We start from the raw sequence: 17,901 nt of genomic DNA, 5'->3' as shown, positions 1-17,901 counted from the left end.
AGCGATGATGAATACCGATATTGAAAACAAACACAGTGTAGATAAAAACTCCTCCGTGTGCACTACGCAATGTTTTGGGCGTCGTATACGGTGTCTATGTTGCGACGGAATCTACCGTAGATCTTTCTCAGCCGATGTTCCTCGCATGTGTTGGTTCATACGAACTAGACGGTAGAGGCCTACGCTAGATCCAGATGACACCGCTCTGAATTGCCTCCGCGGTAGGCGAGGGCTCACGCTCAAAGCTTCGAACCTCCGAAGTCTATTCACACTGATTTTTAGCACAGAAAATCACAAATCAAAGCACAAGAACACCGACATGCTCCAATAGTCAGTGCGATGTTTTCGCTCGGCCGACGATCGCACTCGGGACCGGTGCCGGCATTTGGTGGATTTTTCGGCGTCGCTCGAACTCGGCACGAAACCGCGTCACGCTGGTAGCACTCGCAGTCGTTCGTCGTTTCGTTGTCGTTCTAGATTACGAAGCGGTCATTCAGGAACGTTTGGAGTAATTTTCATGCTTGCTTTCAGCACTCGGCTGTGCCTTCGAAGCGGCGGCCATTAGGCACAGCATTCGGAGTCATCGCGGCCTCTGGTTGGATGGCGCGCGGCCTCTGGTTGGTTGGCGCCGCTGTACGCGTGGTGACGTAGCGTACGCGAGGCGAAATATCAAGCCCGGCTTGATCCCTCGCGCCTGCTCGCGTATGCCCCTCCGAAGCCGACGCCGAGAGGCGCATTTGACGCTTTTGACGCGTAGACGCGAGCGAACGCGTGCCAGTGGTTGGCACTTTATGGCCACACAAGGTGCTTCCGCGTTTAGGCGCTCGGACGTCGATGTTCTCGCGGGCAGCGTTACAAACTCTCAACGCAACCATGCGAGGCGCGACACCGTCCATGTCGCGCTCCTCAATCTGTCGCACGTGCTAAGACAGTTCGATGACGTTACATTTGGCTTTATCATTCTTTTTTTTTATTCTGCTTAGTGTTTTTTGTGCTTTAGTGCTTTATTGTTTTTATTTTTTACATGCATTTTCCGCGGTGCTCTGTTATTAAGCATCACGACGATGCTTTTTAAGACCAGGGTGTCGCCACCTGTGTTATTTTGATGAAAACGGTTTAAACCCGCATAGACTATGAGCAATACTGGGCACTAATCAATGCTCAGTGTTCGAGAAGCTTCTCGTGAGTTGGTGATCATCTTGGTGAATGCACACAAGACGCGAACACTCAAGAATATTTCAGAGCTTGCGTGACTGCAAATTATAAGGCTGAAAAGTTTTATGAGCGACGTTTAAAAGAAAGTGCGTCTCAAAAATGATCATTTAATGTATGGCTGACGCTCTGCTCGCCGCTATAGCCACCGACGCTCTATTAACCCATTCCTTTTCGGAGTCATGTATATGTTCAATATTTGCAAAGTACTACAAATTCAGATGTGGCAACTAAGCAACACTGCAGTAAACAAAGAAGCTCTGAACAGTATAAGTAGAAATATATCAATAACTTTCGCATATTGTTTCAAAACGTATTTAAGAGATCATCTTGGCTACATAATTCTGTTGCTATTCAATTCCAAAGCACTCACACTACCCCTACGTGAAACGATGCCCCCTTCTTGCGACACAATATCAGTAAAATAAAAGAAGCTAATTACGTTTGAATTGAAAAAATCATGAATGAACATGTTAAACTGTTCAGTGATAATAATCGTCTTTTAAAGCAGGTGCATCGGCGATTGATTCATTGACAGGTCTCTCGTTCTCGCCTAAGTGGCTCTTCGGAGAGAAAAAAGAGCAAAAGCTTTGTTTTTCTGAATGAACGCTTTATTAATTGTCAAGCTCACGAGCAGCACCACACTAATTTCGCTTCTTCGCGCGTTGTGCACACAGCTTGGGCTTTTCCGCCAACTTTTTCTCGCAGCACAATCAACAACCTCCCGGGTCCATGGTGTTATCGCTGGTATTCAGTAGATAGAGCTGACGCCAATATTTCGTGTTCCTGACTTCTTGGATGCTCGAGTAGGTGCGCTCGAAATGCACGTCGATGCTGCTTCTGCTTTAAAAATCTTTGACCATTCTACCGGGCTCGCACTGTGGTGCTGGCGTTGGCGTTCTTTTCACGAACGCGGAGGTAGGGCGAAGGCGATTGTGTACATGGATGAGCGGAAAACAGGAGAAGCAAATGTTCACTCTATCTTCTGGTAAATGTCAAGCATTTCTTAGCAAACTTTGGTAACTTTGAGCGTATCTATCTATCTATCTATCTATTAATTCAGACACAAACATAATATTGACATGTTGTTATGGTGCCTGAGATATGCGAAATAATTGCTTTTTAATTGAAAATCTTACAAGAATAAAGGTTGAGCCTCGAGCAGTATTGGTGGGCACTGCGGACGGGGCCGGTAGTGTGCAGTATCGCTTGGTCGATTTGTGGCAACTTAAGATATTGTTAGCAATGGACAAACAGACAAATGTACAGACACACAGACCAAACTTTTTGCCTCGAAGGTCCCCAAGAAAGACTATCGTCTTTGCCAGTCCCCTACCTTCCCGAAGAAAATTGTGAGAAAACGCAAATGCATTTCTTGCACCAAGGGAGGGTACCGTTGCCGTGAGACATTCACCGTCACCGACTTCTGCCCTCGCCTAGAGAGTCGTCTAGCCTGTGAATGGTCGAGACTGAAGAGCGAGCGGACGGGAGAGTAGGACGCCAGTGTTTTTTGCTTGGCATTGGAGTTTCGCAGCTAGCGTCTCAATTACACATATTCGAATGCTCTTGAGAAGCGTCCAGCCAGAGAAAGATTGAGAGTGAGGCGCGAGCGGTCGGAAGCATTGAGAACAAGTAGGAGAGTGAACAGCGAGACCCCGCCACGGTAGTCTAGTGGCTAAGGTACTCAGCTGCTGACCTGCAGGTCGCGTGATCAAATCCCGGCTGCGACCCCTGCGTTTCTGATGGAGGCGGAAGCTTTATAGGCCCGTGTGCTCAGATTTGGGTGTACGTTAAAGAAACCCAGGTGGTCAAAATTTCCTGAGCCCTCCACTACGGTTTCTCTCATACTCATATGGTGGTTTTGGGACGTTAAACCCCGCATATCAGAGTGGACAGCGAGAGAAGAAGCAGCGAAGCGCTGCACCTGCCCTTTCCAACACTCACTCGCACCACATGCTCTGGTTGCTATGGGTGAAAATAAGTGCGTGCGCCCTCAGCTGTTTCTATAGGAGAGAGAGTGAGAGCGAAGAGATAAAAACTGCTAGCGCGCGGACAATGCCAGACGCTTAACATAGTCAGACTAAAAGTTGATTTTGCATAGAACATACGAGAAGAAACGAATCTGTCGTGGCGCATCGAACCAGCGACCTGTTCAACCTTAGCGCGCGAACTTAATCACTATGCCAACACATCTTTGGTATTCTCAAAGCTTTGTAACTTCAGCAAATTTTCGTCATAAGTAGCCAAATTCTTCGAAGGTCTAAAATTGGACGCGCTCTCAAGGTCGTCGCCTATTGCATTTCAATCAAGCCTCCTCCTCTAAGCGTGATCTCTCCGTAGCGTGCACTGATCAGACTCGGTAAACTAAAGAGTACAAAAGTCAGTTCGTCCATGGCCACGGCTGCGTCTGCGAAAGGAGCACGCTGCTAGAACTTGGAGAAGGGAGAATTATGAGAGTTACTCATTCTAGTCCTGTGTATACTTGGGCAGTCGTTTCGCGAGTCTTTCTGCTTGTTTGAATAGCGCACGTTAGGTATCAAATGGTGAGAGAATGGTGCCTGCACATAATGCGTATGCTCATTTTGAACCTGCTTTCTGTTCGAGGTGTGCTCTGCAAGTTTCGACATGGTTATCATTCGTCACGTGACTATGTAATTTGTTGCTGTAGCATTCATTCATCCACCGTTGTCGCGAAACAAGGCAAAATAACGCTCAAATACTTCTGTGAAGGCCAGAATCAGGTTGGTGTTGTACGGATTCGTACAAGAAGGATAAACGACAATTTTTTAATGCAATGTTCCCCTGGCATTCAATGTAATGGCCTGCTGGTAAAGAAGATTTAAAAATTTTATTAGAACGTAGCACATGCAGAGTGTGGTTGCATGCCTCCTTCCCTCTTTTTTTCTAGTTTGTTGCTCCCTCGATCGCTCGGTCAAGCGATGTAGGTGTAAGGAGGGATATGAGCGAACTCAGTGCGGCTCGCTTAGCGCACCCTTTACTCTGCTTTCGTGAGCGTTACTAAATAAGAGCCAATAACTTTCCGCAGACTGCTCGTGGCAGAACGTCCTGCCGCTTTTCGTATGAAACTGTTCGTTTTCGCTACGCATTGAATAGCTTTTACTTACACTCCCTACCATAATCAAAACTAACTTTATGGATATTACTTTTGTATATTTATATAAATTAGTATATTACAGCAGTATTAAAATTGCATTCACAGCAATCATACTCACAGTAACATCAGAAGCATCAAAAGTGCAACAAAAAACCTTTAATTTGAGTTGAAGTGTGAAAACAATCTCACCTGACGAAAGGTGATTGGTGTTACCACCTTATATATAGTGTTTGAAGCTATTCAGTAGTGCTGCCAAAAAACAATAAGGTCCCCTGGCTGCTAAAAACGCTATTCCTGAAGTAGGCATGTGCAAAGTTGCTACTGACGTAAATAAATGCATTCTTTCTTTTTGAAATAGCGAATCATTGCGCGTCCATTGTTTGTGATTGGCGACAACAGTTCGATAGAACTATTTCTCTAAATAAACAGCCATGTGGGGTACACGAATAATAATTGCACCTTATTTTTGAAGTAGCTAAAAGGAGGTGTCGTGAAATAAGTTGTCATTTAATTTGTCACAATTTTTTGGAACTCCAAAAAAGACTTTGAATGGCTGATCATGGCCAACATCAGCATGTATTCATTCCGCATTTGCTAATCTGTCCTCTCTACTTATGAACCGATATTTTCACCTCGTCTATACGCAATCACATAGAAAAATTGTGTAATCTGACCTAAAAGTCAATAAAATTTACACAAGTAGCACCCATTGGTAATTCTCTACTGGTGCTGGAACTACGTTATTATAGCAGGGAATTATGTACAGCACACTTTGACCTTCTCGGGCTATGTAAATAGCACATCAGTATAAGTGTGCATATGCAATTTTTATCTTTGGTAGGTTTGTGCCTAACCGGAATGCGGATGCACTGTTTCCCATTTGATTATACGTTATTTAGTTTACGACTGCTACAAGTTGCCCAGTGTGTTACAATGAAAGCCAGATACGAGTTAATGAAGGCATCAGTGCATTTCTAGCGGGTCATTTGTTTCGCATATACTGCTTTATTAACTCGTCATTGTTCTCGCTAATCATTTTTTAGTTCGGAACACCCCTTCCATGTACTCTACGTTTTCACCTTTTCTGTCTGTATTGTCACTATATACAATTTTACTTCGCACGCACAAAGCTTTACTGCCGAATTGCTGAAGCATGCAGAGGCCTCGTATGCAATTGAAATATTGCAACCTGAGAGTGTCTTTAGGCACACTATAACGACCTAAGAGGCTGTTATGGTATGTCGAACGGTATTACCAGGCTCACATCGGCGCAAAGTTTTTTTAGTTTTTTATCAGAAATTTCTCTCTGACACATGTGAATTGTGACTCAGAAGACGTATAAAGTGAGCAGGACACTACCGATACTTTTTACCCGGTTTTTGGCCTTTTCGTTAATCTATTATCAATGTGCATGTCGACAAGGCCGAAGAATGCTGGGCCTGCTCACATTGCGTCTAACATTCACGACGGGCCCATTGCTGGCGAAATCTGTTTGACGCATGCGTGGGCCTCGCTGAAGCTACTAGAAAAGTCACCGTATAAGGGCAGTACATCCCGCCAACCCCCCGATTGGGGCTGGACATTGATGGCGAATGCCGTAATACGTACGGCTGAGATCAAAGAGAGGGAAGCACAAGTAGACGCTATATATGGCTGCAGAACATCTTTATGGTCAGCGCACCCAAGAGGAAGAACACTACCCTCTGCATGAAAGCAATGGCCCTTGAGCTATATGCGAGCTATACGAGAACAATCCCGGCATGGGGGACACCACATGCGCAAAATGTATCACCCGCATTTAAAAAGACGTCGGAGCTCCGAGCTTCTGACATTGTGAGCTTAGGCCAGCTCAGAGCACTTCATGACCGACCTTCTCATGATTTCATTCTTCCTATACTCTTTCTATCACGTTTAATTTTGACATTGTTGGCTCCAAATGTCCGCACTGTCGAAACTTCGCTTATTTGCAGTGGTCACACTTCTAATGTGTTGTTTCCTGTTAACTGACAAGTTGCGCGCTCCTGTTATGCGACTGACAGGCTACGTCTACGTCATTGTTACGTTGAGCATATTTGTCACGGAGGGTTGGAGTGCATGAAGAGTAAAAAAAAACGTTTCTGAGTAAAGAATGAACTGGCACTGCCTTTTGGACAGTATTTTTGGCAGGCGTTTTGAAGTAGCAAGTAAAACATTTGTAAATAGATTCAGCAGTAGACAGTGGCATTCAGGAGAAGTAAGACATACATGCTAGCGAATGCAAGTACGGCTAGCCTTTTAACGTAGAACAGTGGGTGAAAAGATAAAGATAAGAGTAATTCTAGCTAAGAGAGCAATGAAAGTCAAGGTACTTCATAGGAAATCCACGAAGAAAATATTGAGACCAATGCCCTTTCTGTGGTTAAAGGCCTTTCCGTTCTCGACATGACTTCCCCTGTTAAGACGTGTGAACAATGCCTCAGATTGCCACATTCCTGATTAATGTTCAGATGCTTGCGTAACGGTGTGCATTTATCATGGGTAAAACTGTATAAATGGCGTCTAACGTCCGAGTACCATAATTTAATAGGAGTTGGGCTACGCTTTACCAAATCGTGCATGCTTTATTGACAGGGGCCACAATGACTATACCAGCGTCATTGGTGTGTTTATAATTAGCCTGGGGGGCTCGCAAGTTCTTACTGTTGAGAATTTGGCGCTGCGTCTCTGTGGGGCTGTCTCTAACGGAGATAGTGCGGGTAATACATTTGGCGCATGTGTTGTCCCCCATGCCGGGATTGTTCTCGTATAGCTGGCATATAGCTCAAGGGCTATTGCTTTCACGCAGAGGGCGGTGTTCTTCCTCTTGGGTGCGCTGACCATGAAGATGTTCTGCAGCCATATATAGCGTCTGCTTGTGCTTCCCTCTCTTTGATTTCAGCCGTACGTATTAGGGCATTCGCTATCACCGGGCCTTCCGCCCTGGAGATGTCCAGCCCCAATCGAGGGTTTGGCGGGATGTACTGCCCTTATACGGTGACTTTTCTAGTAGCTTCAGCGAGGCCCACGCATGCGTCAAACAGATTTCGCCAACAGTGGGGCCGTCGTAATTGTTAGACGCAATTTTAGCAGGCCCAGCATTCCTCGGCCTAGTCGACATGCACATTGATAATAGATTCACGAAAAGGCCAAAAACCGGGTAAAAAAGTATCAGCGGTGTCCTGTTCACTTTATACGTCTTCTGAGTCACAATTCACATGTGTCAGAGAGAAAATTTTGATAGAAAACTAATAAAAAACGGAAGCCGATGTGGCCTGGTAATACCGTTCGACATCACATAACAGCCTCTTAGGGCGTTGTAATGAGCCTAGAGACACTCCTAGGTAGCAATATTTCAATTGCATACGAGGCCTCTGCATGCTTCAGCAATTCGGCAGTCAAGCTTTGTGCGTGCGAAGTAAAGTCGTATATAGTGACAATACAGACAGAAAAGGTGAAAACGTAGAGTACACGGAAGGGGTGTTCCGAACAAAAAAAATGATTAGCGAGAACAACAACGAGTTAATAAAGCAGTATATGGGAAACAAATGACGTGCTAGAAATGCACTGATGCCTTCATTAACTCGTATCTGGCATCCATTGTAATACACTGGGCAACTTGTAGCAGTCGTAAACTAAATAGCGTATAATCAAATGGGAAACAGTGCATCCGCATTCCTGTTAGGCAGAAACCTAACAAAAGATAAAAATAGCATATGTACACTTATACTGATGTGCTATTTACATAGCCTGAGAAGGTCAAAGTGTGCTGTACGTATGCCTTACTATAATAACTAAGATCCAGCACCAGTAGAGAAATACAATGGGTGCTACTTGTGTAAACTTTATTGACTTTCAGGTCCAATTACACAGTTTTTCTGTATGATTGCGTATAGACAAGGTAAAATTATCGGTTCATAGTTATAGAGGACAGATTAGTAAATGTTGAATGAATACATCCTGATGTTGGCCATGATGAGCTATTCAAAGTCTTTTTTGGAGTTCCTAAAACTTGTGACAAATTAAATGACAACTTATTTCACGACACCTCCTTTTAGCTACTTCAAATATTAAGGTCCAATGAATATTCGTGTACCCCACATGGCTGTTTATTTAGAGAAATAGTTCTATCGAACTGTTGTCGCCAATCACAAACAATGGACGCGCAATGATTCGCCATTTCAAAAAGAAAGAATGCATTTATTTACGTCAGTAGCAACTTCGCACATGCGTACTTTAGGAATAGCGTTTTTAGCAGCCAAGACAACTTATTGTTTTTTGGCAGCACTACTGGATAGCTGCAAACACTATATATAAGGTGGTAACACCAATCACCTTTCGTCAGGTGAGATCGTTTTCACACTTCCACTCAAATTAAAGGTTTTTTTGTTGTACTTTTGATGCTTCTGATGTTACTGTGAGTATGATTGCTGTGAATGCAATTTGAATACTGCTGTAATATACTAATTTATATAAATATACAAAAGTAATATCTATAAAGTTAGTTTCGATTATGGTAGGGAGTGTAAGTAAAAGCTATTCAATGCGTAGCGAAAACGAACAGTTTCATACGAAAAGCTGCTGGACGTTCTGCCACGAGCAGTCTGCGGAAAGTTATTGGCTCTTATTTAGTAACGCTCAGGAAAGCAGAGTAAAGGGTGCGCTAAGCGAGCCGCACTGAGTTCGCTCATATCCCTCCTTACACCGACATCGCTTAACTCAGTGATCAAGGGAGCAACAAACAACTAGAAAAGAAGAGGGAGGGAGGCATGCAACCACTCACTGCATGTGCTACCTTCTAATAAAATTTGTGAATTTTGTTTACCAGCAGGCGATTACATGGAATGCCAGCAGAACTTATCATTAAAAATTGTCGTTGATCCTTCTTGTACGAATCCGTACAACACAAAACTGATTCTGGCCTTCACAGAAGTATTTGAGCGTTATTTTGCCCTGTTTCGCGAAAATGGTGGATGAATGAATGCTACAGCAACAAATTACATAGTCACGTGACGAATGATAACCACGTCGAAACTTGCAGAGCACACCTCGAACAGAAAGCATGTTCAAAATGAGCATACGCATTATGTGCAGGCACCATTCTTTCACCATTCGATACCTAAAGCGCGCTATTCAAACAAGCAGAAAGACTCGCGAAATGACTGCCCAAGTATACACAGGACTAGAATGAGTAACTCTCATGATTCTCCCTTCTCCGAGTTCTAGCAGCGTGCTCCTTTCGCAGACGCGGCCGTAGCCATGGACGAAGTGAATTTTGTGCTCTTTAGTTTACCGAGTCTGATCAGTGCGCGCTCAGGAGAGATCACGCTTAGAGGAGGAGGCTTGGTCGAAATGCGATAGGCGACGACCTTGAGAGCGCATCCAATTTTAGACCTATATAGACTTTGGCTACTTATGACAAAAATTTGCTGAAGGTACAAAGCTCTGAGAATACCAAACGCGTGTTGGCGTAGTGATTAAGTTCGCGCGCTGTGTTTGAAGAGTTCGCTGGTTCGATGCGCCACGACAGATTCGTTTCTTCTCGTATGTTCTATGCAAAATCAACTTTTAGTCTGACTATGTCAAGCGTCTGGCATTGTCCGCGCGCCAGCAGTTTTTATCTCTTCGCTCTCACTATCTCTCCTATAGAAACAGCTGAGGGCGCACGCACTTATTTTCACCCATAGCAACCAGAGCATGTGGTGCGAGTGAGTGTTGGAAAGGGCAGGTGCAGCGCTTCGCTGCTTCTTCTCTCGCTGTCCACTCTGATTGATATGCGGGGTTTAACGTCCCAAAACCACCATATGAGTATGAGAGAAACCGTAGTGGAGGGCTCCGGAAATTTCGACCACCTGGGTTTCTTTAACGTACACCCAAATCTGAGCACAAGGGCCTATAAAGCTTCCGCCTCCATCAGAAACGCAGGGGTCGCAGCCGGGATTTGATCACGCGACGTGCAGGTCAGCAGCTGAGTACCTTAGCCACTAGACTACCGTGGCGTGGTCTCGATGTTCACTCTCCTACTTGTTCTCAATGCTTCCGACCGCTCGCTCCTCACTCTCAATCTTTCGCTGGCTGGACGCTTCTCAAGAGCATTCGCAAATGTGTAATTGAGACGCTATCTGCGAAGCTCCAATGCCAAGCAAAAAACACTGGCGTCCTACTCTCCCGTCCGCTCACTCTTCAGTCTCGACCATTTACTGGCTAGACGCCTCTCTAGGCGAGGGCAGAAGTCGGTGACGGTGAATGTCTCACGGCAACGGTACCCTCCCTTGGTGCAAGAAATACATTTGCATTTTCTCACTATTTTTTTCGGGAAGGTAGGGGACTGGCAAAGACGATAGTCTTTCTTGGGGACCTTCGACGCAAAAAGTTTGGTCTGTGTGTCTGTACATTTGTCTGTTTGTCCTTTGCTAACAATATCTTAAGCGGCACCAAATCGACCAAGCGATACTGCACACTACTGGACCCGTCCGCAGTGCCCACCAATACTGCTTGAGGCTCAACCTTTATTCTTGTGCGATTTTCAATTAAAAAGCATTTATTGCGCATATCTCAGGCACCATAACAACATGTCAATATTATGTTTGTGTCTTAATTAATAGATAGATAGATAGATAGATAGATAGATAGATAGATAGATAGATAGATAGATAGATAGATAGATAGATAGATACGCTCAAAGTTACCGAAGTTTGCTAAGAAATGCCTGGCATTTAACAGAAGATAGAGTGAACATTTGCTTCTCTTGTTTTCCGCTCATCCATGTGAGCCATCACCTTCGCCCTACCTCTGCGTTCGTGAAAAGAACGCCAATACCGGCACCCTAATGCAAGCCCGGTAAAATGGTCAAAGTGTTTTGAAGCAGAAGCAGCATCGACGTGCATTCGGAACTCACATACTCAAGCATCCGTGAAGTCCGCAACACGAATTATTCGCGTCAGCTCTATGCATTGGAGACCAGCGATCACACCTTGGACCCGGTAGGTTGTTGAATGTGCTGCGAGTAAACGTTGGCGGAAAAGCCCAGGCTGTGCGCACAACGCGCGAAGAAGCGAGATGAGGGTGGCACTGCTCGTGAGCTTGACAATTAATAAAGTGTTCATTCACGAAAACAAAACTTTCGCTCTTTTTTCTCTCTGATAAGCCGCTTAAGCGAAAACGAGATACCTGTCAATAAATCGATCGCTGGTGCATCTGCTTAAAAGACGATTAAAATCACTGAACATTTTAACATGTTCATTCATATAATTTTTCCAATTCAAACGTAGTTAGCTTCTTTTATTTTACTGATAACGTGTCGCATGAAGGGGGCTTCATTTCACGCAGGGATAGTGTGGGTGCTTTGGAATTGAAAAGCAACGGAATTGTGTAGCCCAGATGGTATATGCGAAAGTTATTGATATATTTCTTTTTATACTGTTCAGAGCTTCTCTGTTTACTGCAGTGTTGCTTAGTTGCCACATCTGAACTTGTAGTACTCTGCAAATATTGAACATAATCATAACTCCGAAAAGGAATGGGTGAATAGAGCGTCGGTGGCTATAGCGGCGAGCAGAGCGTCAGCCATAGAATAAATGATCATTTTTGAGACGCACTTTCTTTTAAACGTCGCTCATAAAACTTTTCAGCCTTATCATTTGTAGTCACGCAAGCTCTGAAATATTCTTGAGTGTTCGCGTCTTGAGTCCAAGCACCAAGATGATCACCAACTCGCGAGAAGCTTCTCGAACACTGAGCATTGATTAGTGCCCAGTATTGCTCATAGTCTATGCGGGTTTAAACCGTTTTCATCAAAATAACACAGGTGGCGACAGCCTGGTCCTAAAAAGCATCCTCCTGATGCTTAATAACAGAGCACCGTGAAAAATGCATGTGAGAAATAAAAAGAATAAAGTACTAAAGTACAAGAAACACTAAACAGTATCAAAAAATAACGACAATGAAGCCAAAAGTAACGTCATCAGGCTGTCTTAGCGCGGGCGACAGCTTGAGAAGCGCGACATGCACGGTGTCGCGCCTCGCACGGTTGTGTTGAGAGTTTGTAACGTTGCCCGCGAGAACGTCGACGTCCGAGCACCTAAACGCGGAAGCACCTTGTGTGGTCATAACGATCCCCGAAGAAGTTTTTTCACAAAGCCTACGTCGTCGTCATTGCGTCTATACCCAAAAGCGAACACCGGGCAAGTTTTTCACGAACATTCGTTGAAGTTTTTCGGTAGTCTGTCTATTCGTGGTAAGCAGGAGGGTGAGTTGCTGAGCTTCTTAATTGCACTAAAGGTAGACAGTGATGTCTAGGTTTTCTTCGTCAGCGTTGTTTCGCAACACGGTGTCGAGCGTCGTGGCCAAGTTCCTTGAGCAAACGAGCCTGTATGGCAACATCTGCGTCGTCTCCTGTATCGCCGTACTGTATTCGAAGCTAACATACGGAAGGATAGTGACCCGTGTCTTGAGTTTGACATCAATGAATAGAGGCGTCCACTGCTGAAGGGGAAAACCATAGCGCGTGTCGTTTGCTTGGTTTCACCACCGGCTGGCTGCGGCAAATAGTTTCGGCCCTGAGCACTGAGCACTCTTCAAGGTGCTCGTTTATCGTCTGCCACAGTTATCGCCACGCTCAGGATCGCCGCAAATTGCGGATGATGTCACAAAATCTTAAAAAAAAGTTTTTTTCGAACTATAAGGAAAGAGGCGGGTATAGTTTATATTCTGATAAATATCACCATACAATCCTGCAAAAATGTTGTCTTATGTTCACCTTTTCGTTAGATAAAAATTGACCCGCTTCGAGAAAGCCTTCTGGTGGCGCCAGTTAACGGCGTTTTCAAATAATTTGTTCAGTATACGCACTGTAGCAGCTCAATTATACATGAATCCACATGAACAACGCGCTCCACAAGTAAAAATTCAATTATATAGTAATGTCAGAAAAATACGCCAGTGAAGAAGGTATATGCTTTTTCAAGCATCAAAACTTTTAATGAGGTAGTATTCTGTTTGGTATAACTTTCAGCTTTGCCACAGTTTTTATTCTGAGCGTGGTCTTGCTGCCAGGGAACAAATTTAAAAGCGCAATGACGACTGGCTTCGTAACGAGCTGATGCGTGGTTGCAACTGCAACTAACATTGTGCCTCAGATATGCGAAAACTTGCTTTTAACGGATTACTGCACAAGTATTAACGCAGAAACCAGAAATATATAAGTGGGCACTACAGACGTGGCCGCAGTTACGCCGTTTCGCTTGACGAACATAAAGACAAACAAAGAAAAACTTTTGCATTGAAATACCCCAAAAAGGACTAACACCTTTAAAAGCTGCAAGAAGCTGGGTTGTCACAAGCTCTTCTAGGGCTCCAGCCTTGCGCTACTAGTGCAAGCTCAGCACATAAGTTTATGCAAAGAAGCTGCGTCTTAGCGTTCGCCGCTTCAAGCGCTTGGCAGTTACACCGGTTCCATGACAGTCACGAGTTAAACTTGGTCCTTCTTGGAATCAACGAGAGTTTGTATCCAAGTTCACGCGTGAATCCGTTTTGTTGACAAATGCCCGTGGAGAAGATTGGGTACGCACTCCATGTTTGCTCCTGCCGAAAAGCAGTACTCACGTCGAGCGGCACGATTAATCTATCAGCTCTATCGTGCAGACAGTGCACAGAAACACGGAGAAGTAGAAGTGGTATTACAACGCTGCTACGATGTCTTGCGTCCAATTACAGCCGTGTTCCTGTTATGCGAACGCTCCTGGTGACCACTTGTCCTGATGTTTATCTGCATTATTTGATATAGGCGAAACCAGCAGCTCGAGAGTGCTGCGTGTGCACCCTTGCGGCCTTCGAGAGCGGAAATTTCCATGCTGCAGGTGGAACAATAAAACATTTACTTATGAAGAAAAAATTGCCCGCAGCTTCTCTCGGGGGAACACTGAGGAGGATGCGGAGCATATAATTGGTTAACGGGGTGTTAAAGTGCGACTTACTTGGGTCGATGGCTACATTGGTTAACGTGGTTGTGAAATGGGGTGTTAGATTGCGACTTACTTGGGTCGTTGGCTAAATTGGTTAACGTGGTTGTAGGAGGGGGTGTTAAATGAGTGAACACGTACACACGTATGCGAAAGGGCGGCGCTGGTCGAAGGAACGTCGATCATTGTGTTTGTGGATTCGTTGGCATTCATTTCACGGCGACTTCGGACGTCGACGCGCCGTACAAACCAACGGACGAGCGGCAACTGAGCGAGCGAGCGCCGACCTTGAGTATATATACAGCGCGACGGCGCATGCGCTGTCAGCTGTCGAATGTTCTCGAAGGAGAAGCGCGCGCGCGGCACAGATAGCGACGGTGCGACGGCGCATGCGCTGTCAGCTGTCGAATGTTCGAGAAGGAGAAGCGCGCGCGGCACAGATGGTGGGCGACGGCGCGACGGCGCATGCGCGCGCGTCAGCTGTCGAATGTTCGAGAAGCGGTGCGGACGGCGCGGACGGCGCACTACAAGGCGCGAGTATAAGATGCTTCCGCATCTAAAAACACCCACGAACACGCCTGTGGTAGGTGCGTGTTGAGTTTGTAAAAAGATAGCGCGACTATCTCGCTGATGCTAATGGCTGTTGAAATGTTGACGGAATGACAGCACTCACGTGTTCACACAGGTTGTTTTGTTCATAACCGCCGCAAATGCCCCACATGCGTTACCAATGCCACGAGCGTTCTTGCAGCCATTTTTATGAACGCTGGTATCACTCGCTGCGCACTGTCTTCATGCCACGGCCGCCGCAGATAGAGCGAGCTCGGAGAAAACTCGTCTACCCGATAAGCTCGAGTGATCCTGCGTAGCACACTTGCTTGCTTTTTTTAAGCTCTATGCGCTCTATGAAGTGCGTTCCTTCTCGAGTACGGCATATCACCATGCCCAAGACGCCCCCTCGAAATATTTACAAAGTGCTATCTGAAAGTATTCATAAATTTTCTATATATAATGTTGTGTATATTACGTGAGGAGTTTGCGTCTTAAATTAAACAGTCGTGATATACCGCTACCTTATAACATGTTGCTGATAAAAAGCACTCAGAGGCGAGAATATCCGTTTATATGGTCATATTTGTATAATGTCAGCGTATTCGCGACGTGGATTTCATTTAAAACTTTCATCGTATGTCTCGTGTATTTCGTCTCGTCTCGTGTTCATTTCTTAACCGAACATATGTTAGCAACAACAATTATGCAACGCATCGAAATGTGAAATCTTGTTTCTAACAGCCTGCTGTATAATACATTTAACATTGTCGCTGCGATATTCGTGAAAATTACATTGTGCTGTGCTGCTCAAGATAAGTTTTTTTCAAGCGACACCTGTTTTTCAATGTTAAAATATAAAATCTTGGTTTAAAGGAGTTCAACCGGTGCAGAAGGCACAGACATTAGGGCACCTATTCTTTTAAGGTCACGGTGCTGGTTCACGCTTAAGAAGTTCGAGAAGAAATCATTCACTCAGTGTTTGAAGTGTGCTCAAGATACAGGATATCACTCTCGCGTTCAACTTCTAAAGGCGAAGCGTAACGATCCCGCAGTTTTCTGTGATGTTCGGTATATTTAGCGAAGTTTAGTGACAGAACCTTACAAAGCTGTGTTATGGTTATTCATGAATGGTGAGTGACGTGAGGATAAGGGAGATGGTAGAAGTTATGGTTGGATAACAGCACAGAGTACAGTGCAAAGCCGCACGTAGCACCATATAGCGTAGTATCACAATGGTCAGGAAAAGCAATGTGGGGCAAAGAAAATTGCACCTCCACAAAAAAAAGATAAGTATTTTGCTGTTGTGGACGCCAAGCAGGTTACATGTTTAGAGCCCCAGAGCGCGTTTGCATGTGAATAGCAGGTTCTTGTCGGCATTGTCACTATACATTTCGCGTTCCACAATCAGTTAACGATGGTTTTCATTCATAGTTGAAATACAATGTGTGGTTTTCAATGCCCTCATTTTTCATCTTCATCAGTGTCAGGGTCACTACGCATAGGGGCTACTTGCTACCTTGCATGTGCTGTGCCGTGATGGCAAAAAATACAATATTTCGTCTTGAACGCCTGTATTTTTCATCATCACCATAATGACGTGTATCGGGTACGTTTCATGTGCTGTGATAGACAACAAAGAACAACACAAAACTGACTGGCCTATACCTTAAGTTGCTTCGTCCCTACAACATTTTACATTGTTGCGAAAAATACTGGCTATTCGTTGCCTGGCCAGCCTAATGCTACAAGCTCAATCTAGGCCGCAGATTCCTCATTCGCATGGAAGTGATAGGCAACAATGTGATTTTTAACGTGATTCTCATGCTGAAAAAAGGAGAACATTTACAATACAAGTTCCTCTACTTGCAACTCCACAAAATGCTCCATGTGCTGGCAAAAGTGGTAAAAGAAGAGTTGGCTTTGCCGAACAGGGTTAACGCAGCACTTTCGCGTGGCGCTGCGCTAAAATTTTGTGATTGTGGATTCGAATTGCGTTGCTTCATCGAAGGCAAAAAGTGTTGACCGTGGATGACCTCCTTATAATCGGCGTAGAAGATTTCACTGCTGAAACAACAGAAATGGTTGCGCTGTGCGTGCAAACATCGAGGCTCTTTGGCGATAGGCATCATAATTTTTTTTAGAGTTGAAGAACCTGTATAGTGAGCTCAGGGTTCAAAATGGCAAATAGCCCCGCCGCGGTGGTCCAGTGGTTAAGGTACTCGGCTGCTGACCCGGAGGTTGCGGGATCAAATCCTGGCTGCGGCAGCTGCATTTTCGATGGAAGCGGAAATGTCGTAGGCCCGTGTGCTCAGATTTGGGTGCACGTTAAAGAACCCCAGGTGGTCGAAATTTCCGGAGCCCTCCACTACGGCGTCTCTCATAATCACATGGTGGTTTTGGGACGTTAAACCCCACAAATCAAAATGGAAAATAGTCATGCACACAGGGCTCTCCGAAAGGTGGTAGCGCTACTGCGCTGCGTGACTACACTGCTACGGGCAAGGCCTTATCAGTTTGCGAGGGAACTATGACGCGTCTCGTGCGGTCAATTGCATGTATCCCAGTGATTAACTTTGTGCCATCAAAAGCTGAATACGCATGCCGTTTACTAAATTATATCACAGAGCTTCCCCTGAGTCAGTGTGTCTTAGAAAAGGTCAATTGTAGTTTCAGTTGTATTAGGAGTGCTGCTTCTTTTTGTTTCTTCGATCCATGTTACAAGGTATTTAACAAATAAGGTTGTATGCTCCTGAACACTGTCTACGTTGGCAGTAGATAATATTGAAAGCAGATATATGCACAAACAAAAGAAATGCACGAGTATGCTGTATATATGCGCACGAACATATAAACTCGTACGCTACCCACATGTGACGTTCGCGCGCGCGTTTAGTGCGTGGTTATACACAAATGCGAAATTCCAAATGCTCTGAGGGGGGGAAGGGAGATTACAGCTTTTAGTTTGAGACTGGGTATTCGCTTAATTAGTGGAATGAAAAATATCACGTGGGTAAGACATCCAGCAAGAGCGCCATTGCTTGAAAATAT

The sequence above is a fragment of the Rhipicephalus microplus genome, chromosome 3 (assembly GCF_043290135.1).
Source record: "Rhipicephalus microplus isolate Deutch F79 chromosome 3, USDA_Rmic, whole genome shotgun sequence".
Lineage (NCBI taxonomy): Eukaryota > Metazoa > Arthropoda > Arachnida > Ixodida > Ixodidae > Rhipicephalus > Rhipicephalus microplus.
This window is presented reverse-complemented; position numbering follows the sequence as displayed.